This window comes from Xenopus laevis, chromosome 8S (assembly GCF_017654675.1).
Source record: "Xenopus laevis strain J_2021 chromosome 8S, Xenopus_laevis_v10.1, whole genome shotgun sequence".
Classification (NCBI taxonomy): domain Eukaryota; kingdom Metazoa; phylum Chordata; class Amphibia; order Anura; family Pipidae; genus Xenopus; species Xenopus laevis.
In genome coordinates this window covers 49,678,657-49,705,083 of record NC_054386.1, presented here as the reverse complement: position 1 = coordinate 49,705,083, position 26,427 = coordinate 49,678,657, and positions in this window count along the sequence as shown.

Genomic DNA, 26,427 nt, shown 5'->3' with positions numbered 1-26,427 from the left:
TAAAAGCATAGACAGTCATTGCGATTGGTTCCTGGGTGGAGACCAATTAGGAAAAGATTGAACATTGGAATTGTTGCGAGATTGAAAGTTAGATTGAAAGTTAGGAGAGTTAAACTGATTGCCAAATCGTTTTGGACTACGGCATACATGGGCATAATGTCCTGGCTTGTGACAGTTGAAACAGACACCCTTGGGAGTGTTATTAGCTTTAAAATCTCCAGATTTCCCTCTATTAGGGATGGTTTTGCTAAGTTTAAGACGCCCTGAGACGTCTGCCCAGTATGAGTCCTCATTACTGGCATGTGGCACTGTCTGCAAGTTTGTTGGTGGGGGAAGTGCCGGGGCAGTATAGCCCTCTGCTACCCTAGGATTGCCAATAAGCGTGTTTAGGGCAGTCTGTAATTGCTCCTGTGCGTCCATGTTAAGGACGGGATATAATTTGGCTGAACTCGGAGCAGTGTCTAAGTGGGCTGGTTCAGCTGGGGCATATGCAGGTGGTTTTTCTGGGTATTGCTGAGCATATCCTTGCCAGATGTCATGGCATGCGGTATGTGTTTTTAATTCTTTGCCCTTACATTTAACATTGATCTGTTCTAACAGGCTAGCTAGATCTGTAGGGAGAAGGCTGCAGTTTTCTGGCCAGGAAAACGTGGCATCCTTACTTGTACCCCACTTAACCCATGCTTTGTGACATGTTACAAGAGCCTTACGACATAAGGGGCTTTGGTCACACACCTTAACCAGAAGTTCTGGGGGAGGTTTAGGTTTAAGCATCTTGAACATATCGCCTCCAATAGTAAATAAGAAGAACAAAATTTAACAAGGCGAAAAAAAATAAGATTGCTTCAAACGCTAGGTTGTACTTGGAAGAATTACTATCTTCTTCTGTTGAAGGCATAAGAAATCTCCCTAACAAAGAAAGTGGGAGTGTGTCTGTAGTGTTTTTACAGTGTGGGACTTACAAACTGAGTGTAAGGGGAAAAAATAGATTTGAAGCTGCAGATGTTTGACACCTAGATGCTTCTAGGGCTCTCTTTTGACATATGCAGATTCAAATAGACAGGAAAGTGATTCACACACCACACGCTAAAGAATTTCCTTCAGAAAACCTAGTTTTCCGTTTTCTGGCCTGTTAGGTCGCCCTATAAACAGGAACCGCAGAAAAACTCCTAAACAGCAAGCAGACTCTGAGATAGAGTCACGGATTCCCTTATGGACACTATCACACAGTTTACGATTAAGCTAAAGTTATTCACGCACTCGGTTGATTCCGGAGGGTGTGGGTTCCAGTTTCAACCACAATCATTCAATCACAACAGTCAGGGATCCTTTGTCATTCATAAATCAACATGCATGTGTAATTTCTATAACAGAGTTTTTTTCTACTTAGTGTAACTGCTCATGATGAGGAACTAGGTACGTACAAATTACAAAAACAGTAAAAGGAAAAGGAAAAGGCGTATTCCTATCATGAATGGCAGAATATCAGAACTGGTTAGTACAACACTTAACACAATAATAAGCAGTAAAAATAGACTAGAAAAGTACATTGATGCTCACCTTATCAGAGCCTTGCCGCGCGCGTATCATCCATCCGTGAGTAAAGCTTCGCGGGAAGTCCTTCCTGGAGTAGAAATCTCCACGGGTAGTCTCCTGTCGCCTGTAGCCGCAGGAGCTCTCTTCTCAACTTGCCTGAAGATCCGACTGAAAAACTTGGGCGTCCAGCGTCCGGGAATATCACAGTCGGCGGGTCACCAAATGTTGTTATATTTGTACCTCTATGACCTCGTACGTAAAGCAAAACCACGAAATAGTGCAAGTTCAAATACAATGAGGTAGTTTATTGTGTCCAAAATATAAGACAATAGGTTTTGCCTGGGGAAGCAGTCGGTGTGTACCTGGGTGGTACCCGAATGCTTTCCAAAGATACTCCCACATAACATAAGTTTATATACCCATTTTGATGTCATAGATGGGGGTGATAACAAATGGGGGTATGCCAATACCATACATAGTCTGACTCCTCCTTGTACAATTAATGTCTAGATAATTTGCTTAGTCTTACAAGTATTTCAGACAATATTGCAACATATTGTTCTTAGTTCCAACGGTCCGCAGTCTCGCAATCAGCTATTGGCTAAACATAGCCATTGTGGTATTTCCAGTAAGTTTGAGCAACACTTATGCAAAAAGGGGCCCCACGAGACAGTCTGACACTATGCTGGCACTCTAGATTTTAAGTAACAGAGTGGTGATCATTTATTTGTATGGCCTAGTATAAGCTATACGAGTGACCATTGTCCACAGTAGACCATTAACCCTTATAGTCCATCCTGCCTTGGGCCCTATAGCGTTATGGCGTCATAGAGGGCGGGGGTGACAACTATCAACCCTCTGACACTAGCCATTCATCCGTCTTAGGATTTAGACCGTTCCAGATATAATTTTTCATAACAGTTACAAAACTTTCCACGAGGATGTGGATCCAATCCACTAGCAGTTGATAAGGCTGTCACAATCCTTTGTTGGTGAATTGTTTTACTTACATGATATAAATAAATATATATGTAGTTGAACACCTTACCTCAGTTCTCAACTTGAATGAGTACTAATCAACATGATGATCCAGCCACAGGTGCTCTGTTCTGAATTGCTATTCCTACTCACCCATTTTCTCCCATTTTCAATCCCGGGGAGACAAATGAACAAATGCACTCTGGGCATCATAGGAAATGGCCCGTCTGCCAGATAACTCGTGTCCTTCAGATATCTGTATCATACACCTGCAGTCCTCATTCTTCGCTGAACACTATCCGGCAGAGTGCAGATTGCACAGTGAGGAGAGCCCCTCACTTTCTGTTTGGATGCAAACACCAACTTATTGCATGCACCCAAAGGTTTAGTGACTGACTGTGGTGATAAGCACACGTGGCCATGGTCCTCCTCACAGGCCTCACAAAGGCAAAAGTACCCGGACCTGGAGCTTCAGCAGGTAGAGCCCAGAGACCCTGCTGGAACATCAGGTGAGCTCGAGTGATAGGAAATGAGATGGCTGCTTGGGGGTGGGGAGCAAAATTTATTGATTGCTTGCTAATTTAGGTCACGTGACGGGAATGAATCCCATTGATTGCCCACTGCCATGCGAAGTAACAGGAAAAGCACAGTAACTTCTGGTACATTTATTACAACATGGCAGGTAGGTGTGGCCTGTCCCATTATTGCTCTCAGCTTAGACAGGAAGAGGGAAACAGAAACAGGAGTGAATCATAAGACAATGGCAAAACAGCAGGAATGCCCTTAACCAAAATGGCCACACAAGCAGGTTATATTTATGTTTTGCATACTTTTATTTCACTGCAATCATTTTAAGTGCAGCATTATATTTCTCAGCCATTTGTAAGAACTTCCAATTATGAATTTGTAGTGTTTAACAGCAGCCCTTTTAGGAAATGTTTGTTCATGTTTATTACTATGCAGCAGAGGGGACATTAGAGGGCGCCCTCTATAACAGGCCAGATACTATGGGGCAAATTCACTAAGATGCGAAGTTGCGCAAGGCGCAACTTCGCCGCACTTCGCCGCACTTTGCCAGGCGTAGTTTCGCCAGGGCTCTGCAAATTCACTAAAATCCGAAGTTGCGCACATGGGTAGCGTAAGGTTGCGAAGTTACGCTAGCGAAGGCTAATTTGCATACGGCGCGAAATTCAAATTTCAATGGAGGAACACGTATCTGCACTACAAATGCCTAGAAAACCTTCAAATCAGCAAATAAAAATTTTATTTTGCCCTACACATGTGCCCACTGTCTAGGTAAGTTGCCATGAGTCAGGAAATGTAGGGGGGAGGAAGGGGAGCCCCAAAAAATTTTTGATCTTTTTCAGCCTATCACCCATCATGTAGAAAAAACGCCAGCGTTTTTTTGGACTTAGAAAAAAAATTGACTTTTTTTTAAACAATCCCTATCTACTCTATTGCGCTTCGCCAGGTCTGAAGTGGCGAAGGAAGTCTAGCGTAAAAGGTAGCATTCAGTACACTGCGCAAGTTAGTGAATTTGCGTAGTTTCGTCGCTAGCGAAAATCCGCCTGGCGTAAGGTTGCGAAGTAACACTAGCGAAACTACGCCAGCGTTCGTTAGTGAATTTGCGCAGTAGCGAAAATGCCCAACGCTAGCGAATTAATGCTAGCGTTCGGCGCTTCGCGGCTTAGTGAATTTGCCCCTATGCCTTAGGGAAGATGCAGCCATGTGGAGCAGAGCTGGCAACTTCTCATCTTGTTTGTTTTATGGCAATAAGCTTTGTTCTTATTGGTTCAGGAATGTGACTGACAGTATTGATTCACAGAATGGTTATTTTATTTGTTTTGTGAAACAAAACTTTCATTTTGTGGAAAGAATGAATCCTGTACTATAAAATTTAGCTTTCTGTCACAAATATATATTTTGTCATTCAAATCTAGCTTCATGCACTAGTTAGTTACACTATATATATTATGTCCAAGTTTTTTTTTACATAATTCATTCTGTAAGTAACTTTGCACATAAGTGCGTCTGTTACATGGAGGTTATTCATTTGTACAACAGATTGCTTGTTAAAATGTACAGAATGGAGTTTGTAATATAATAGCATCCTTTTTGTGCACTAACCAAATTTTGTTCTCATTCTTTAATAGAAATACGTATTTTGTATATTTTTTTATCTGTGTATGGTCACAAATACTTATATACCATGAGAGACATTCATTCTGTGTATTAGGGATAGTTTTGTTACAGAATGTATTTGGGACAAACGGCACCCCATAGAATAAAGCATTCCTTTTCCTTTAATAAAATTGTGGAAAGGAACTCTTTTTAAAATGTCAGGGGGTGCTTATGAATATAAACTATAGTAGTGTTTCTGAAGCAAATACACAACCTTTACCAATGCAGGGCAACAGTCAATTACATTTTATTTACTTTAAAACATTTTTGTTTATTGGTGTTACTGTTCCTTTAATAAAAAGTTAAAGAATAAAGGAGAGAATAAGTATATTCAACACAGATTTGAATAATACACATAATGATACACTTAAAAGCTACTTAATGAAACAAAGAACCCAAATTGACAGTGTGCTTTAATTCAGAAGTTATGATCTTTTGGATATTTATTCCATATTCACTACAGCCTGTCAATACATATTAGGTATTAGTCAAAGCCAAGTACATGCAGACAGTTCCCAATGCAGTTTTGATTAGCGAGGATATGCACATAATACAGAGGGTGTGCACAGTTATAACTTTTCTTTAATGGATTAATGAAGAACCTCATTAAAGGGGCAATCAATCAACATGTGAGATGAATGAAAAGCAATGATTTCAATAGTATCTTTAAATCCAATACATACACCTGGTAGGTCCCTTTTGACTTTTATGTTTAAATAAAAAAACATGTACTTCTCTGTGGGTATTTTACTTCGCTCCTCAATCCTTAAATGCTCAGTTCAAGTCTAGGAGCCCTTTTACAGCTGCTTGAGGTTCTCCTGCCTACCTGGAACCAATGCCAACCAGACTGCCTACATAAAGGTGACACAAATACAGAAAAACACAAAACACTGTTTATTATTTTTTCCCAAGCCACCCATGGCAGCGCTTCACCAACGTGAGTATTACCCGCCCCTCAGGTCACTGGACAGGAACGGGTTAATTCAACCCCCTATAATATCCGCCCTCCACCGCTTCCTCCTTGTCTTTTTCCTGTCCATGTCACTACAGGATGGCTTACCGAGTTTCCAGGGGTAGTAATCTCCCTCTATTCCCTGATGCCTCCCGAATGCTCCCCGGAGGGGATAGCTGAGGAGAAGGACCGTAGGCTGGGTCAACTTTCCACCTGTTTGGCGCATAGCTGAGGCTTGCCGGTATTTTGGTGGTAGTATGCGGCTTCTAGTTTAAACCGCTAGCTTCCGAGCGCACTACAGCAGTGGATAATGTCGCAGATGCGTGTCAATTCCCGGAAGTGCATCACAGGAAGTTCCCCTCCCAGAGCCAGAAGACGGATGCGTACGTTGCGTTCCAGCGATAGGATGTTCCTTCCGCTCACCCTATTTACATGCGACGGTTAAGGTTGCACTAACATCATACGCGCGTCCCAGATTGAACGAGGAGCGGTGAATTTTGCTGGTGAGCGGATACAGGAGGAAAATTCTTTTTGCTTTCAGGTGCAGTTGCTGATTATTTATTTTGGATTAATAGGTTACAGGCAAAGATGGATCAGCCCGGCTCTGGGAAGGGAGTGCAGCCTAAGAGTTCTAGGTAAGCTGAAGAATGCTTAAGCTAGTATGGGAGAGAGAGTTTAAGGCTTATGGTGTTTATTTTTTATTTTAGCCTCTCTGCCTCTACGGAAACACAGAAAGGGGAAGGTCAGCAATCAAGAAAACAGTCAGTGACTGAACAATATTCTGCGGAGCCTCATGCCCCTCCTTCACCTCAACTAGATGCTTTGGTGTCATTGACAAAGCAGGCTGTTGTGCAGGGAATGCAGGAAGCATCATCTTCAGTCAAAAGACCTAAGAGGTCTAGGGAAATGATTTATGAATCGTTGTCAGAAATCTCAGAAGATGAATTCTATGATCCGGCGGATGGTCAGTCTGATCTGTCTGAAGAAGCAGAGGTTCTTTCTGAGGAGGAATCTACATTTGATTCTTCTACTGTGGATGGTTTAGTTAAAGCAGTAAGAAAGAATTGCCTAGAAGTTCTTCGGCTGACAAATTGTTTCCGTCAGTAAAGAAACGTTTGTCTACTTTTCCAGTCCATGGCTCAATTAAGGAGCTAATTAATTCAGAATGGAAAAAAACAGAAAAAAGAGTTGTTATACAAGGGAAGTTTGCAAAGAAATATCTGACGGATGAGGCGAACGCAAAGCTGTGGGATAACCCACCGAAGGTGGATGCAGCGGTAGTGCGGTTAGCTCATAAGACGACTTTACCGGTTGATGACGCAGTAGCATTTAAAGACCCCATGGAAAAACGCATGGAGTTTGATCTAAAAAAATCTTTTGTCTCGGCAGGGGCATCTTGTAGGTCGGCAGTTGCATTAACGTCAACCTCGAGAGCAATGAAAATCTGGGTGAATAATCTTGAAGAGGCTATTTCTACAAATGTGAAAAGGTCGACGTTACGAGATATGTTATCGGATATGAAAGTAGCAACTGATTTTGTGGCCGAAGCATCCCTTGATCTTGATCGGTTGGCAGCCAGGTCCATGTCTCTGTCAGTGGCGGCTAGAAGGGCATTATGGCTGAAACCTTGGCTGGCTGATTCTGCCTCCAAAGCTAATTTGTGTCAGTTGCCTTTTGAAGGGGGCAGACTGTTTGGTGAGAATCTGGATTCTATAATTAAAAAAGTGTCGGGTGGTAAGAGTGTTTTTCTTCCACAAGAGAGAAGGTTCAGACGACAGGGGTCAAGAGCAGAATCACCGGGAAATAGAAATTTTCGAGGCTCAAGACAGTACAGACCTGGAAGAACACAGAGTAGACAATCATCTTGGAGACCCGCAAAAGGAGAGCCACGCCAGGTGCCGAGAAAGACAACTTCTTTTGGTGCCACCTCTTCAGGTAGAACACAATGAGATTTGGCCGGCCCAACCCTGTGGTGTAGGAGCGCGTCTGGCACTCTTCAAAAAGGTTTGGGTCGAGAATATACGGGATTGCTGGGTCCTAGAGGTTATAACAGAAGGTTATCGTTTAGAGTTTTCCAGAATCCCAAGACACAATGTATTTCGAATATCTTCACTTCCAAGAATTCAAGGGGTGAAAGAAATATTTCAAGAATACATAGATCAATTGTTAGAGATTGGAGCAGTAGAACCCGTACCTCTAGCATAGCAGCGAAAAGGGTTCTACTCCAAGCTTTTTCTCGTCAAGAAAGCCTCAGGAATGTACAGACCAGTATTGGATCTTCGACCCTTGAATCGCTTCATTCACTGCAGGAAGTTCAAAATGGAGTCCCTGACCTCTATAATTGCAGCAATTCCTCCTCAGGCATGGCTAGTAAACCTGGATCTCAAGGATGCATACTTCCATGTTCCAGTGTACAGCCCGCACAGGAAATATCTCCGGTTTGTATTTCAAGGGCAACACGTGCAGTTCACTTGTCTCCCATTCGGTCTGTCCACCTCCCCAAGAACTTTCTCAAAGGTCTTAGTGACAGTGATAGCCTTCTTGAGAGTGGAGGGAGTAGCAGCCTTTCACTATCTGGATGATATACTTCTGGTATCCAGCTCAGAGGAGGAGGCGATAAAGAGCAGGGACAAAACCGTGGCAGTGCTACAACAATTCGGATGGGTAGTGAATTGGCAGAAAAGTCACTTAATTCCGACACAGGAGCTCGTTTTTCTGGGGGCCGTTTTGAACACTGTTCAGGGGACAGTGTCTCTGCCATGGAGCGGAAGATATCTCAGATTACAGATCGAGTGAATTCCTTCCGAAAGTTACCCAGTGTTCCCGTCAGAGATTGCATGTCGCTCCTGGGATTGTTCTCCTCCACCATACAGATGGTGCGTTGGGCAAGGTGGCATATGAGGCCTCTCCAAATCTTCTTCTTAAGGTCAGGAGCGGCCAACGCTTTGAATCTCAAGAAACACCTTCATATTCCGGAGCAGGTAATCTTGAGTCTAGATTGGTGGCTAGTTCCAGAAAATTTGTCAAGGGGAATGCCGTTAACAGAGCCGGATTATGTGACAATAACAACAGATGCCTCACAAACAGGTTGGGGAGCAATGTTGGACGAGTCGTCTGCCCAAGGACAATGGGACTTGTCTCTTCTTCCTTCCAATGTGTTGGAGCTGAGAGCTATAAAAATGGCCCTGTTAGTGTTTGCAGAAAGAATAGACCACAGATGGGTAAAGATCCGATCGGACAATGCCACGGCGGTGGCTTACACACGCAAGCAAGGCGGCACCAGAAGTGGACAGCTGATCGAGGAAGTGTCGACAATCATGGCATGGGCAGAAATAAACCTAGAGGGTTTAGTAGCCTTTCATGTGCCAGGCAAATTAAATGTGCAAGCAGATTTTCTAAGCAGAAATGCGCTTGACCCAGGAGAGTGGTGCCTCAATGCCGCTGTGTTCCATACCATAACTCAAAGATTTGGCAGTCCAGAAATAGACCTTATGGCCTCGGATCACAATCACAAGTGCGAAAAGTTTTTCTGAAGGTACCCGTCTTGAATGTCCAGCGGAGTAGATGCTCTGAATCAGAATTGGAGACAGATATTCGGCTATGTCTTTCCACCCTTTCCATTAATTTGGAGAGTGCTAAAGAAGATAGACAAAGAGGGGGCACGAGTAATTGCCATAATTCCATTTTGGCCCAGACGTCCCTGGTTTCCTCTCTTGAGACAGATGGCGGTAGAAGCGCCAATGAAACTATCTGCAGTCAAGGACCTTCTAATGCAGGGTCCAGTACCGTTTCAAGATGTCTTCCACCTGTCGCTGATGGCATGGAAACTGAGAGGCAGAGGCTTTCAGATGTAGGTCTGGGGAAGGAGTTGGTGGATTTTTTATTAAAATCCAGGAAGAGGTCGACATCGACTCAATACTACCGTGTATGGTCGTGTTTTGCCAAGTTTGCAGAAGATCAAGGGTTTGACCCTAGGAGTCCTTGTGCGACAGCGGTAGTGCAGTTTCTGTTCGCTGGTTATCAAAGAAAACTCAGTGTTAGTACCCTAAGAGGACAAGTGTCCGCTCTGTCAGCATTGACGTGCAAGTCTTGGGCAGAAGAACCTCTGGTGATACGTTTATTCAATGCCCTAAAGAGAGAGTGTCCAACGAAACGGTTGAGAGTACCTCCCTGGGATTTGCCTTTGGTTCTTAATGTTTTGGCAACAGCTCCTTTCGAACCTTTGGAAAGTGCCTCAGACTGGCATGCTACTTTGAAAGTCCTATTCCTTGTGGCAATAACTTCTGCATGTAGAGTGGGCCAGATTCAGTCTCTCTCGGCGAGGGAACCTGATACAGTCCTCTTTACTGATAAAGTTGTGTTAAGACCAGCGTTTGAATTTCTGCTGAAAGTGGTGTCCAAATTTCACCTAGACTTGGAAATAACTTTGCCCTCATTTTGTCCGAATCCTAAAACTAAGCAAGAACGTCAATGGCACACATTGGACTTAGCAAGAGCTATTTCGCACTATCTGGATCGGACACAGTCATGGAGGAAGACAGAAAGACTTTTTGTCATATCGAAGGGCCCAAGGAGAGGTTTTGCTCCTTCGAAGACAACCATTAGTCGTTGGATTGTTGGCTGCATAGTATTAGCCTATCACAAGGCAGGCAGAGAGGTACCAAGGAACCTAAAGGCTCATTCTACCAGAGCACTGGCTGCCTCCTGGGCAGCAGAAGCCAGAGCTCCGCCTGATGCAATTTGTAAGGCTGCGAGATGGTCTTCCTTACATACCTTCATTAGACATTATAAATTGAATGTCTTTCTTTCCCAGGATGCCAGATTTGGGAGAAAGGTGTTGCAAGCTGTATTGCATTCACAATAAAATATATAAGCAGTAATTGTGTCCCTCCCTTCTTTTTTGGCTTTGGTAGTTCTCACGTTGGTGAAGCGCTGCCATGGGTGGCTTGGGAAATAGAGAAATTTTATTTACTTACCGTAATTTCTATTTCCAAGTCACCTTCCATGGCAGCATTCACCAACTTCCCTCCCTTTTAGAGCTTGGATACATAGACAAGGAGGAAGTGGTGGAGGGCGGATATTATAGGGGGTTAAATTAACCCGTTCCTGTCCAGTGACCTGAGGGGCGGGGAATACTCACGTTGGTGAATGCTGCCATGGAAGGTGACTTGGAAATAGAAATTACGGTAAGTAAATAAAATTTCTCTATTTTTATTTTTATAAGTAGCTAGTTATTGCACGCTCATATCACACATCACGGCATAAACACTCCATTCTATACTTCTTCTTGTCTAATTATTTTGCATAACATTGTCATAGCATGAATAGAAAACCACATCACACTGTTTTCTTTTTCTTTTTTTTTTATTTGAGTGATTTTATTGCTTTTGGGGCCCTGAAATTTTTTCATTTGTTTTGATATTGTATGGGGTATTTAGTACTGCAATTGGACCAGTGTGTATGAAACGTATGTAAAACTTACAAAAGATCAAGCTATGTCAAACCCAAGGAGTTCCAAGAATCTATTTTTCTTTCGGCTACACATGGGGCAACACAAAACTGAATTGGTAGCTCTCACAATAGTATGTTTCAGTAGACATTTGAATGTGACTGTGCTGCAGGACTTCAAATAAAATAAAACTGTAATATATACAGTTTACAGCGAGTACATGTTAAAGATTTAGTGAATATATATGTGTGTGTGTGTCCATATATATATTTAACAGATTGAAATATGCCAGTGGGTACATAGCCAAATGTGTCTAAAGCACAGAGTGCCCCCAAAATAAAATCCTGTATCACTCAATCCATCAGAGTTTTTCTATTAACCTTAGAGCACATTACAAAATATTTTTATTTGTATTAAGAAAATTCACTCTTAGCCCATTGCTGGGAAGGATCAGGTAGGAGGAGAAGATAGCAATGCAAATTTTAGTGAAATGTCTGTTAAAAGGCACCAATACCCTGGGATCATACACTTTACTATCCCAGTATATTCCTAAGGTCAGTGCTCCCTTTCTGAAAACAATGTACCAGCCACAGGCTACAAACTAACAGAGCCACTGTGAAACCTCTTTCCCTATTTCAGGACACACCTTACTTGGGCTTGAGCAGTGAAGTATAAATTTTCAATATCAGTCAGGACCCCCTAGGGCCCCTTAGTAGGCACACCCCTACAGTTATATTCCCACCGCTGACTTCCAAATGCTTCATTCTCATATCCTGCAACATATGGGCCCCAAGTGTTCTACTTCTTCTGGGCTCCAATAAAATATAGCTGATGGCAGCTGTGCAGCACAGCCCTATTCTAGCATTACCAGGCCACTTGCAAATCCAGGCTGGAGTTTAAGTTTTTTTTTTAATTATTTGCCTTTTTCTTTTGACTCTTTCCAGCTTTCAAATTGAGTGTCACTGGCCCCATCTAAAAGCAAATGTTTTGTATGGATACATTTATTTTTATTGCTACGTTTTATTATTCATCGTTCTGTTCAGGCTCTCTCCTATCCGTATTCCAGTCTCTTATTCAAATCAGTGCATGGTTGCTAGGCTAATTTGGTCCCTAGCAAACAAAAGGCAGAAATTGCAAACTCGAGAGTTGCTGAATAAAAAGCTAAACGCCTCAAAAACCACAAATAATAAAAAATTAGAACCAACTGCAATTTGTCGCAGAATATCACATCATGCTAAAAAGAAATACTAAAAGTTAACGGAAAGGTGAAAACCCTTTAATTAATGCTGCCTGGCTGTAACAAGCATGCATTGGTGCTTCCCTGAAGAGATTTTGTAACCCTGTGCAGGGCTGGCTGCTGCTGTGGAATGCCATAGAGTAGCCAGTCAAGATTCATATTGAGCTTGCAGATGAAGCTTGGGTTTCTGTGTACTCTAAATATCAGATCACAGTTTGAATCACACTCCAGAAGTGACCCTTCCCTAGCTCTACCTCAATCACAACGCAAGAAAGCCAATCTTGCTTCCAGAATTCTGCACAATCGATAAACCACTGTGAAGTCTCTGAGGAAATTCTCTCCCCCACCCCCACAATAAGTAGGCTCGCAGCTACAGTCAAGCATTAAATAAACGCGGGATAGACCCTTTTCTGATGCCAATCTGCTATTGTATAATTATGCATTTCATCATAATTCCCAAATGATAATAAAGACTATTCGTTACAAATGACACCTACACCAGTTTCTATAACAGATATTGTGTGGGCTGCATGATAGGACGTTCATTCATTCACTATCCTTGAATAGTCACCACGCTTCCCTCAGTGCAGTCATGCTTTAACCAATCAGCAATTTAGTTCCTCCAACAGAAAGATAAAGACAAATCTACCACCCTCTTATTAAAGCAGTGCTGGCTGAACACCGGCCAATCAAAAGACAAGGAAAACTACCTCCCACCAATCTACAAGAAACCTGTGGCGTGGCTGACAGGGCTGGGAGACGGACGCATCCACACAGAGCTCATGGGTTGCTGGGAGCAATTAATAGCCCGACTTTGATATAGGGGCCCCTAACTAATCCTCTCCCACATCGATCAACAAAGGGGGCCAAGCGTTGCCTAGTTGGGGAAAGAAATCAACTCCCTACCTGAGGCAGAGCCGGAGAACCGAGTGCGGCCTACTCCCAGGCCAGAAGCCGGGGACTCGCCTAGGACTGGCACCTAAGCTGCAGCCTGACCGGATTCCAGGCGCAGAGCGCCCCCTGCTGGAGCAACCTCCCAGCCTACCAGAGAGATCCCTGACAGGGGCAACGGGGTGAGTACATCACAACCCCTGGGCACCCGATATTACAGCTGCATAAATGCAAAGTTGCAGGCCCCAGCAGCTCCACACACATGACGCACCCTCCTGCAGACTGGCAACTGAGATACTGGGGGCCTAAAACTAAAAGTGCGCAGCACCCTGGAGCGACTGGCCTCAGATGAAGAAAGCCCTAATAAGGGCAGTGAAAGCGGCTACCTCACAACACCTGAAGACCCAATCCCCTAGGGGCTCATATAAAAGGCTACCAGACCCTGCAGATTCACAACAGACTTCCATTGCTCCACAGTTACCCTGCATTATCTTATTGCAATTAATAGTAATCCGGGGATTGTGGGCTGGGCAACATCAGGCACACCAGGGGCTGGTGAGAGGAGAGCTGGAGGCCTAATTGCTGGACACTTTGGGGAAACTCCTGGCCAAGAACCCAGAACAACTATAGGGCAGCAGAGGGTATATGGGGAACAGTACTACCCATTTCATCTGACTCGTGTCAAATCAACTTTCACCGCAGCCACTTTGAAGGGAATATCTGGCTCCCAATTGAACAGGAACTCAGGCAGAGTTCCATACCCAGCATAACCAAATTACCCTGTGAGTCAAGACAGGTATGGAGTTCTGAACAAATGTAGAAGGTCCCAGTGAGAGCTCCATGTAGAAGGTCCCAGTGAGAGCTCCATGTACCACAGTCTACCTCCTTTCTCAGAGATCCTACTCCAGCAACAAATACAGAACCTACTATAAAATACTATCCTCCATAAAATGAGAAGCACCAAAACACAAAAACTAAAGGCGGACGCAGCATCCAAACTTGAGCAATTTGCCAGGCAACCAGCCCAATCTGGCTCCCCACTAAAGGACAGCCAGATGGCGACTACAAGCTCCCGACACCACAGCCTGAGGCAGCAACGCAACTGCTGCTAGACGCAATTATGGAATGTAGAACATCACTGTCCACCAAAATAGAAGAAGTCAAAATTGATCTCTCGCTGCTCCGGGCAGAATATGCGTGAGAGAGTGCGTGAGACAGAAGACATTTAGAGTCTGGAAGATACATGTGCTCCAATCCCTTCAGCAATTGTACGCATGGAAACGAAACACAAAGCATGCACTGATAAACTGGATGACTATAAAAACTGACAGCGGAAGGGAATGCCCCAGTAACCTTTGCGGGAAAATGGCTAAAGGACATTGTCCCCACAGCCACCTTCTCATCTTTTTATGTGGTCAAACGAGCCCATCGCGTGCCAGGCTGGAGATCTTCAGAGATCGGGATGCTATACTACAGGCTACCAGAGAAAGCCCAGACATCATGGTAGAAGGAAAAAGAGTATCCATCTTCCCAGACTACTCAGCAGAGCTTCACGGCAGTCAAGTGCCGCCTGCAAGAGGCTAATCTGAAATATGGCATGCTTTATCCAGCCAAACTGAGGATCCAAGCTGGTGATAGGGCTGTGTTCTTCACCTCGGCTCAGGAGACGAATGAGTGGTTGGATATACGGGGACATCCATCCCCCAGAGGTAGCCCTAACCGCCCTGACTAAGAAGATGATAAAAGCAGATGCTGCAACTCCCTTGATTTCGCAAAACACCATAGATTAAGACCTTATAGTTTCTCAGAGCCACAGGTGTTATCTCTTATCTAAGAGACATTTAATGACAGTAAGCTGTATACTGCCTACATACCTCATTAGAATGGCTGGACTGATAGTGGTACTCACATTGTTGGGTCAGCTCAGAACCCTCTTGACTTTCTGATTTACACCAGTGCTAATGGCCCCCTAGCCGAAATTGCATATTCTGGCACTGCTGATTCAGGATAATTAATATCCATAGAAACATAGATGTCTGCTTACCACACAGAGACTGGGACGTCAGCGGCCATGAATCTGAGGTTGTTATGGACGGGCTTTAATTTTTTTTTTTCTTTTGCTGTACTCCTGGACTTATGGAGACAATGGTGTTTCACAACCAAAGAGACATTTAACTACAACGGATTCTCGTTACAAAATGCTCTGCTGTTCAAGTTAGGTCCTGCTATCGCAGCAAAGCTGAGGATCAACCTGTTATGACTATAAAAAATTTTTTTAAGGTACCATGGAAGTTCAAACTTTACCCCTGTCTTATCTAGTTTATAAGTTACCTGTCCTTGGGTAACCACTCCCCCAAGTACAATGTTTTGGGAACAATACCTGCCACGTTATCGGGTCAGGTTGGGAAAGGGGTTTTATGGGATGTTGTTATTATGTTGTTTTTGGCTGCTATGGTTTTTGCTCCAATTTATGACAAACAGTACTGTGATGTGTATTTTAAAACAATTCACCTGTACAATAGTATTCACAAATGTTATACATGGGGGGCCCACTTAAGTTTCTTTCCTGGAACATCAGGGGGCTGAATTCCAAATTCAACAGCCTTAATGTTTGACTATATCAAGAAGTATACACCTGACGTTCTTTTATTACAGGAAACACACCTGGTAGGCCAAAGATTGATGGCACTTAAAAAGCCATGGGTTGCACATACATATCATGCTACCTTTTCTACTCATGCAAGGGGTACCTCCATTCTGGTTCGCAAAGGTATACAATTTGAACTGCTAGATATTGCTACTGATCATTATGGACGAGTGCTTATGAGGTGCACAATATCCAATCAATTGTTAACCATAGCTAATGTATACATGCCCCCCCTTTGATTATTGTGCATTATTGGATAATATAATGACTAAACTAGCAAGCTTCCCACCAGCACCATTGCTCCTAATGGGGGATTTCAATGCATTATTGAACCCCTCACTAGACAGGTTGACTCCAAGCCCCCAAACCACCTCTAAACTCTCTCTCTGGGCATAGGCCATGAACCTCACAGATCTCTGGCACTGGAGAAATCCTGATTCAAGTGAATTCTCTTGCTTCTCAGCTACATATAACACCCTATACCATATTGACCTCGCTCTAGCCTCTGTGGCAGTGTTACCCTGGGTGAACTCGGTGGAGTACCCAGGGCCGGATTTACATAATGGGCGCCCCTAGGCCCACTGCGTTTCCTCGCCCCTGTCGCCTTCCCTTTATTCGTGCAAATTTTCATCAATGGGGATTGGTGCATGGGAAGGTTAAAAATGAGTTTAAAAATCCAGCACATTCCAGTGTTTTTGGACCAATGTGGGTGTGGTTGGGCAGCATGCTGCCCCCCTAAAATCCTGCCGCCCTAGGCCCGGGCCTAGGTGGCCTTTCCATAAATCCGGGCCTGGGAGTACCTACCTAGAGCTGTGTCTGATAATTCCCCCTTACTAGTAAAACTAGACCTTATCGCTGGACCCAGAGAACGTCTCTGACGTCTTAGCCCAATTTGGTTAACACAACCTAATATTAAGGAAGCAAATAAGGTAGCCCTCGGTACGGCAACTCTGGGAACTGTGTGGGAAGCAGGTAAAGTCACACTAAGGGGAGCACTTACCTCAGCAATCAAAGGAGCTAGAAGGGAAGCCACTCAGGCATTAGAGGAAAAACAGAAATCACTGACGAGGCAGAAGAAAATTGTATTAAAAATGTGGGACCTGATATACTCCATACCTTTAGAGTAGCACAAATAGCACTAGAAGAAACTAGAGTTACAATGACCCAAAAGAGGTTGCTATATGCCTCACAGAGAACATTCGACAAAGGGGAGAAGAATGGGAAAATTCTAGCATACCTTTCCAAATCCCAAACTCCATCCAACACTATCCCCAAAATTATCACCTCTTCAGGCAACGAAGTAACCAACCCCTCTCAGATAGCTCATGCCTTTGCAACTTATTACGAAACTCTTTATGCCACCAAAGTCAACTACTCATCAGTAGGGATGGGCGAATAAATTTGCCATAGTTAAATTTGCGGCGAATTTCCACGTTTCGCCTCGGGCAAATTTTTCGCGAGAGCGCGTCAAAAAAAAAAGACGCGCAACAAACTGAACGTCACCCACAGCAGCCAATTAGATGTGAGCCATCCCACTGTCTATATAAGGAGCTGCAGCGGCAGCCATTACTCGTGGCGTTTTTGGTAGAGGTAGAGAGAGCAGGAGATTTGTGTGTGATTTAGCTAGTGGAGTTTGTGTAGAGAGCTTTTTTTCAGTGCAAGTGGAGGTTGTGGATTTCAGTTTACTGTTTTCCCTCTTCTGCTTGCCTGCTCACCCCCAATAGCCCTTTTTAGGGCTAACTGTCTTTGTCTGTGCTTGTGTGTGTACTCCTTGTGGGTACACACTTCTGCTGAGGGGATTTAGTTGAGGGTTTTTATTTTTTTCTCCTTTCCTTCCCCCAAATATCCAAACCCCCCCTTATTTATTTATTTTTTAGTTTAGTTGCCCAATATGATGGGCCGTGGGATAGGGAGGGGTGGCCGAGGAAGAGGCCGCGGTGCTGGCCGTGGGCATCCAACCCCACAACAGCCCAGCCCATGTACCATGCCCAGTCTGGGCACTGAAGCGCAGCACAAGCTGCCATCAAAGCAGCTGCCATCACAGCAGCAGCTGCAACAACAACAGCAGCAGCTGCAACAACAGCAGCAGCAAATGCCACAGCAGCAGGTGGCTTTGGGTCGCAGTGGGGCAACTGGCACATGTAGGACTGTGCCAGATTTTCTTGCCACTGCTTCGCGACCCATACGCTCGCAGCAGGCAGAGGCGATGGTAGACTGGCTGACCCAGGCTACCTCATCTGCAGTGGGCACCAGTGAGCGGCAGGAGGTGGCATCACCTGCTAGCTCAGTGTGGGATGACACCCCATCCCTCTTATTTGATCCTGAGGTGGACTTGGGCCCAGACACCCAGGATCTTTTTGATGATCAGGCAGGAATGGGGGGGGCATTCATGTCTGATGAAGAGGAGGAGGTCATGTCACAGTCCCCTTATGGCAGGGCAGCAGGTTGCTGGTGTAGGGTCAGACACCAGCATGCTGGATGTGGGTATCAATGCCATGTATGAGGCAGGGTCTGGTCTGGGGGAGGACGATGACAGGGACAGACCCTGGGAGCCGGCTCCAGAGGATAACAGCAGCAGTTCAGCAGTTCAACTGTTTGTTGTTGATAAGGATGAAGAGCCAGCTCCACAGACCACTGCTAGGGGGGGCAGGCAACAGGGTAGCACTGCGATTCGGTCCAAAGCCTATGGGCGTACGGGTGGGAACCATCCCCAACCCTCCACAGCAGGCAAGGCAGTGGCCTGCACTTCAGCAGTGTGGGCTTTTTTCACATGCCAGGCAGAGGACCAGGCAATAGCAGTGTGCCAGCTCTGCCGGCAGAAGGTTCGAAGGGGGCAGGCAGGGTCACATATGGGAACATCAGATTTAAGTTCCCATATGAAACGTCATCACAGGATGACGTGGGAGCAGCACCAAAGTGGCAGGGCACCGGGTGGCAGCGGTGCTTCCTGTCCACCTCCTCCCATTCCTCAGGGAAGAGGTGCTAGCTCCCCAGACCCTGCAGCAAGGGAAGAGGATTCTGGGGCTCACAGTTGGAGGCAGCCACTGTGTAGCTCAGCCTCTTCTGCAGCCTCCTCCTCCTCAATGCGGCCCCTGTTACGCCCAGTTCCTCACCTGCAAGACGCCTCTCTCCCCTGCCTAATGGCTGCCTGGCAAAACTTCTGGCAGTGCAGCTGCTGCCCTGTCAGCTAGTCGAAGCAGCCCCTTCCGACAGCTGATCAGCGCCGGATTTCAATGTGCGGCGCCCCTAGGCCGCGCGGTCCGACCAGGCGGCCGCGCGGTCCTAGCGCCCACCTCACCTCCCCTTCCCAGCGCGCCGGCGTTTTTTCGCCGGCGCAGCTGCTGTAATTGAATGGGGACGCACGCGTCCCCATAGTGCGGCTGGGCGGCATGCCGCCCCTATTTTTTTGCCGGCCTAGGCCCGGGCCTATGCGGCCTTGCCGCAAATCCGGGCCTGCAGCTGATGGCTTGCATTGCCCCTAACTGGTGGATCCCCAGCCGCCATTATTTTGCCAGGAAAGCCATCCCTGCCCTCCACCAGCAGGTGGTGGAGAATGTGTCCCTGTCACTGGATCATGCTGTCGGCGGCAGGGTGCACTGCACCACTAACACGTGGACCAGCAGGCAGGGAAGGTACATAACCTACACTGCACACTGGGTCACCCTGATGAGTGCTGGGGAGGGTGCAAGCAGGGGCACTCCCCTCAAGCTACAGGTGCCTCCCCGTGGGGTACAGGGCAAACCACACATGCCCACTTCCTCCTCCTCCTCCACTATGGATGAGCCACCCCTGAAGCATCCCCGCAGCTACGCTTCAGTGCAGCACAGGCGATGTCAGGCTGTGCTGCAACTCCTCTCCCTGGGCGAGAGGAGTCATACTGTACCTGAGCTCATAACTGCCTTCCAGACTCGGGTGCAGCGGTGGTTCACTCCCCGCCAGCTCCAAGCAGGTAACATTGTTTGCGACAACGGTCGCAACCTGCTGGCCGCCATCCACCTAGGCCACCTGACCCACGTGCCTTGCTTTGCACATGTCCTCAACCTTGTGGTGCAGCGCTTCCTCAAGAGCTACCAAGGGTTGGGTGACATGCTGTTGAAGGTAAGTAGGGTATGTGCCCATTTTCGCAGGTCCCCCACCGCCAGCGCGTCTTCAGCACGGATGCAGCGGCAGCATAATCTGCCACCCCACTGGCTCATCTGTGACCTGCCGACGCGCTGGAATTCCACCCTGCACATGGTGGAGCACCTCGTAGAGCAGCGCTGGGCGGTCAGCAATTACCTGCTGGAGCACAGTGCCAGGGGTACTCAGGGGGCAGATTTAGGGTATTTAGTGCAGAGCAGTGGCAGCAAATGAGGTAGCTCTGCCAAGTACTTGCCCCCTTTGAGCAGGCGACACGCTTTGTTAGCAGGGACAATGTGTGTCTTAGTGATGTGATACCCCCGGTGTTCCTCCTCAAGTGCACGTTGGATGGGCTGCTAGAGGAGGGTGACATGCCTGAGGAGGAGGAGAGTAGGCCCGTAGGCAGGCAGAGGGGGCTGAGGAGGAAATGGTGCCCGATGAGGAGGATGAGGGAGAGGAAGACTGGGTGCCTGCGCAGCATGGGGAGCAGGGCACATGCCACCCACCACCCCAGCTATTGTCTGCTGCTGGGAGGGTACAGAGCAGGGGCAGGTCGAGCCAGATGACCTGCTGCATCTGGAGGGCAGTCAAGAAGAGGTTGGTCGGGGGCACCTCTTTTACATGGCTGCCCATATGCAGACTTGCCTCCGAAGCGATCCCCGGGTCTGTTCTATCAAAGACTGGGAGGATTATTGGGTGGCTACTTTGCTTGAACCACAGTACAAGGGAAAGGTGGGGAAGTTCCTTGTACCCAGCCAGAGAGAGAGGAGAATGGGTCAATTGAGGAGGGCTGTGTGCTCAAAATTATTGGAGGCCTTCCCCCAGTCTGACACTTCTCAGGCCTCCACTACTCCACACACCCAGCAGAGACGGGGGGCTAGCAGCAGCAGCAGCAAGGGCGGAGATCTCATGGGTGTGTGGCCAACGGCCAGCAGCAGGCCCAGACAGCACCCAAAGCCACCACCAGCAGCGGGTGGAGCATATGGTGGCTGACTACATGGGGTCAGTCAGCGTGCAGGATGCCATTCGCCTTGATGATGACCCCATGCATTATTGGGTATTGAGGCTCGACCAGTGGCCAGAACTGGAACAGTACGCTCTGGAGGTGCTGGCTTGCCCCCCTGCCAGTGTCCTGTCAGAGCGTGTCTTCAGTGCCGCAGGTGGGGTGGTCACTGAGAAGTAGACGCGGCTATCCACTGGCAGCGTGGATAAGCTGACGTTTATTCAAATGAATGAGGCATGGATAAGCGGGGATATCCAAGTGCCCATTGCAGACAGCAGAGACTAGCCTCCTCTCCTCCTCCACAGATTTAGCCTCCTCTCTCCATTGCTGCCCATACTCTCCTCCTCAGTAGTATTGCCCATTCCCCATCTGTCTGCACCTGCTGCCCTTGCTGCTGCAGCCTGCTACTAGCCCTAGTAGTACTGCTGCTGTGCTGCATTGTCGGAATATTTTTTTATGGTGGGGGCCTATCAAAGCTCCTACTGCTATCCTAGATACTGCTGCTACATGGCCTAACATGGCCTCTAAATATGTTGCTTCTATTTTTGCTGCTTAGTTGGCTAATTTCTTCTGGTTGAGGCCTAACATGGCTTCTAAAAATGTTTCTTCGAATACTGCCACATTGTTGGCTAATTTCTTCTGGTTGAGGCCTAACATGGCTTCTAAATACGTTGCTTATAATTTTGCCGCTTAGTTGGCTAATTTCTTCTGGTTGAGGCCTAACATGGCTTCTAAATATGTTTCTTATAATTTTGCGGCTAATGTCTTCTGTTTGAGGCCTGCCTCATTAATTCTTCTGGCTCTAATACAGAGTTGATTACAACATGACTGTTGTTGCTGCTGTTGCTACTAATGCCTCATTATTTGGCAAAAGTCTTCTGTTTGAGGCCTGCCTCATTTAATTCTTCTGGCTCAAGTACAGAGTTGATTATAAGTTATAACATGACTGTTGCTGCTGCTGCTGTTGCTACTAATGCCTCATTATTTGGCAAAAGTCTTCTGTTTGAGGCCTGCCTCATTTAATTCTTCTGGCTCTAATACAGAGTTGATTATAAGTTATAACATGACTGTTGCTGCTGCTGCTGTTGCTACTAATGCCTCATTATTTGGCAAAAGTCTTCTGTTTGAGGCCTGCCTCATTTAATTCTTCTGGCTCTAATACAGAGTTGATTATAACATGACTGTTGCTGCTGCTGTTGCTACTAATGCCTCATTATTTGGCAAATGTCTGGTGGGGGCCTATCAAGGCTCCTACTGCTGTCGCTGACACTACTGCTGCATTGTCAGCAAATTTTTTTATGGTGGGGGCCTATCAAAGCTCCTACTGCTATCGTAGATACTACTGCTGCATTGTCGGCAAATTTTTTTAGTAGTTGAGGCCTAACATGGCCTCTAAATATGTTGCTTCTATTTTTGCTGTTTAGTGGGCTAATTTCTTCTGGTTGAGGCCTAACATGGCTTCTAAATATGTTGCTTATAATTTTGCTGCTTAGTGGGCTAATTTCTTCTGGTTGAGGCCTAACATGGCTTCTAAAAATGTTTCTTCGAATACTGCCGCATTGTTGGCTAATTTCTTCGGGTTGAGGCCTAACATGGCTTCTAAATATGTTGCTTCTGGGGGGGCGTGGCCGCATGCAGAGAGGGTAGGAGGCACTTTCTAGTGCTCCAGACCGGGACCCATAAAACGGCCCGACATAGTGCATCCTAAGGAGCCAAAAGTTACCGGCGGGTCCCTCTCACAATCCGGAAGCTACCCAGCACCGAACCGCATAACGGAGATGCGCAGAAACCGTGATCAAACCCCTAAACAGAAGTGCTCACAAGCGGCCGCAACCACGCTGCAGTGCTAACAGCGTCCCAGCAGGAGCAGCGCAGCCATACAATAAGCACCAGAGCAGCGCACAAACTGGAGCGATTTGTTAGAGAGCCTAGAGACAGTACAAATAAAACCAAGGCTGACTCTCCAACAGCATGTGCCGCGAAAAAAAACAGGCAAGCACAGCATACCTCACCTGCAATGGAGGACAGCAGGGAACAACAAGAGCCTGGGAGAATGGAGACCGACACAATGGCAAGTACCTCTTCTCCCCAACAACCCCCTTTAATGGACCAGTACACTCTGGCAGAAATAATTTCATTACTAAATAGCAACCATGCCACCACTATTGGGAAAATAGATGAGCTCCAGTCAAACTTTAATATACTCCGCCATGACATCCAGAATATTAGGGAGCGTACCCAAGAAGTGGAAAGGCGGTGGGGGATCTGGAAGATACATTTAACCCCCTTCCAAGCCCAGCTCCAATCCATGGAACAAAGGCTGACCACCACTGAAGCAAAAGCAGACGACCTGGAAAACAGGCTCAGACGCAACAATATCAGAGTAGAAGGGGGACAGCCAGAGGCTTTTCTAGAAAAATGGCTACAGGACAATTTCCTGCAATTTCTTCACCTACCTTTACAATTGAACGTGCCCATAGGGTGCCAGGCAGACCACCTCCGCCGGGCTCACAAGCAAGACCTATGATTGCTCGACTATTCAACTACAGAGACAGAGATAAAATTCTGCGAGAGGCCCGCACTAAAGGTGATCTCATGTTTGAAAACTCCAGGTTCTCCATATATCCTGACTATTCAATTGAAATCCGCAAACAACGGATGAAATTTACAGATGTAAAGAAGTGCTTAAGACAACTTCAACTACCCTACGCAATGTTGTATCCTGCAAAACTGCGAGTGGTAGAGAACGGGCAAACCCACTTCTTCTCAACAGCTCAGGAGGTGGACACTTGGCTGGAGCATAATGCCAGGAGATCTCCTCGCAGATAAGTATGAAAGATACGCACTGCAGGCTAACTAGGCCCTATAACACCTTTAAACTATTCTCTTAGGATGCATACACATTTATCCTGTGGGGGTGCTGGCACGGGGACAAAATCCAAGTCCGTCACTGAGAAACATGTCTTTACCCATTGAGACTCTGGTTATGTCACTTTTCTTAACTCATTTGGTTACTGGGATTCAGATCCGCTACAAGTTGGGGGTGGTGGTGGATAGGGTGGGGGCAATGGGGGTTCGGCACTGCTTTGATGAACATGATTGTAAAACACTGAAAAAAGACTCTACAAAACAGCACAGCTACTTATAACTGGGACAAAAAGAAAGCTAATAAGGTCTGGTCGGTCAGACGGGGCATGAAAAAGTATATTGCCACTTATATTTTGTATGATTTTTAAATGTATAACATTAAGATAATGTCTTGGAACGTTAGGGGTCTGGGAGATCCAATTAAAAGGGGTCTGGTTAACAAATTCTTGCGGAAGCAAAATCCACAAATTATAATGCTTCAAGAGACGCATTTAGATGGGAGCAAGCTCATGACATAAAAAAACCATGGATGGCGGTAGCATACCATGCGCCATATTCCAGTTATTCCAGAGGGGTATCCATACTCATAGCCAAATCATGTATTTATACCCTACATAATGTCATATCAGACCCTGGGGGAAGGTTTTTAATACTGCATCTCTCTATTATGGGTAAACAATGGACTATTGTCAATATATACATCCCACCACCCTTCGTAGATAATATATTGTATACAGTAATGAACAAAATTTCCACACTGCCCATGGCCCCTATAATAATTATGGGAGATTTCAATAATGCAATTGACAAAGAGTCTGACAGATTGCCAATACCCACTAGGAATGACCAGGCAATGCGGACATGGATAGATACATTTCACTTAACTGATCTATGGAGAGCCCGCAATGAAGGGGTTACACAATTTACCTGCTTTAATTCTGCCCACAACACCCTCTCCTGCATTGATCTAGCCTTAGGCTCCCCTGAGGTAGCCCGTGCAACTACGGGAATTCAAATACTGACCAGGGGAATCTCAGATCATTCTCCCATTAGTTTGTGTCTACAGGTCAGTCCTGAACCCCAGGACAATGTGTGGCGCCTGAGCCAACACTGGATTACTCACCCAGAATTGGTAACATCAATAATGGAATTCTTATCCCTAAATACAGGAACTGCAAGTGACCCCATAGTATGGGATGCCTTAAAGGCACATGTTAGGGGTGAATACTCCATGATGATAAGACAGGTAAAGAACCAGGCCACGGCCTATATTGAGGGAAAGCAACAGGAATTAGAGTCTACTGAAGCCCAATACATAGCTAATCCAAACGCAGATAATATGACAACATGGAAAAAGGCGCAAGCAGCACTCCTTTTAGCCCAAACCACAGCAGTTAAGAAAAACATACTATATCACAAAACAAATGTCTTGGAATCAGGGGACAAATCTGGTAAACTATTAGCATATCTAAGCAGAGACCCCAACCAATTGACAACAATACCTGTAATAAAAATGAGATCAGGAGATTTTACAACAGTCCCCAGGGAAATAAATGACACATTTAGGGAATACTACTCAGCTTTATATGACTCAAAACTTAGGTTTGACTACGATGAGATTCTAAGGTACTTAGGGAAGGTGGACATGTCCACCTTGGATATGCAGGGACGGCTATTGCTGGACGCTCCTATAACAGCCCACGAAATTGCAGATGCCATAGCATCCTTCCTGAGGGGGAAAACACCAGGGGCAGATGGGCTCCCCATGGAATGGTATACGACGTATCAAAAGGAGTTGACCCCCAGTTTGGTTAAACTATTTAATGACGTTAGGGAGGGCACAGCCTTGCCTGCATCCATGAATAAAGCCCTAATTATAGTCCTCCCAAATCCAAACAAAGACTTGAAGGAATGTGCATCATATAGACCGATTTCTTTAATAAACTGTGATGCCAAGATACTAGCGAAGGTCCTGGCTAGGCGTCTCAACACAGTTATCACACGAATAATTGATGTTGATCAGTCGGGCTTTATTCCCATGAGAACCACAGACATAAATATCAGACGACTCTACACAAATCTCATGGTAGTTCATGAAAATTCCAAAGCTAGAGTCATAGCGACCCTAGACAATGAAAAAGCGTTTGAATGGCCATATTTGTGGGCAGGAATGAAGTGTATGGGGTTCCCTGACAAATTAATGAAATGGGTGCAAATGTTATATAGTGCTCCGGAAGCCTCTATTCGCACGAACTCCAACTCTTCCAAGCCATTTAAACTTTATAGGGGAACTAGGTAGAGGTGCCCTCTCTCCCCCCTACTCTTTGCAGTGGCCATGGAACCCTTGGCCTGCATGATAAGACAATCAGCTAGGATAGAGGGGCTCAAAATGGGGGGGATAACAGAAAAAATATCCATGTTTGCAGACGATACACTACTATACCTAGCTAATCCAGACCGTGACCTTGAGGCAGCATTGGATATTATTAATGTCCACACTTCTTATTCAGGCCTTAAGGTTAACTGGAGTAAGTCCGCTCTTTTCCCAATAGACCCCTTACCAAAC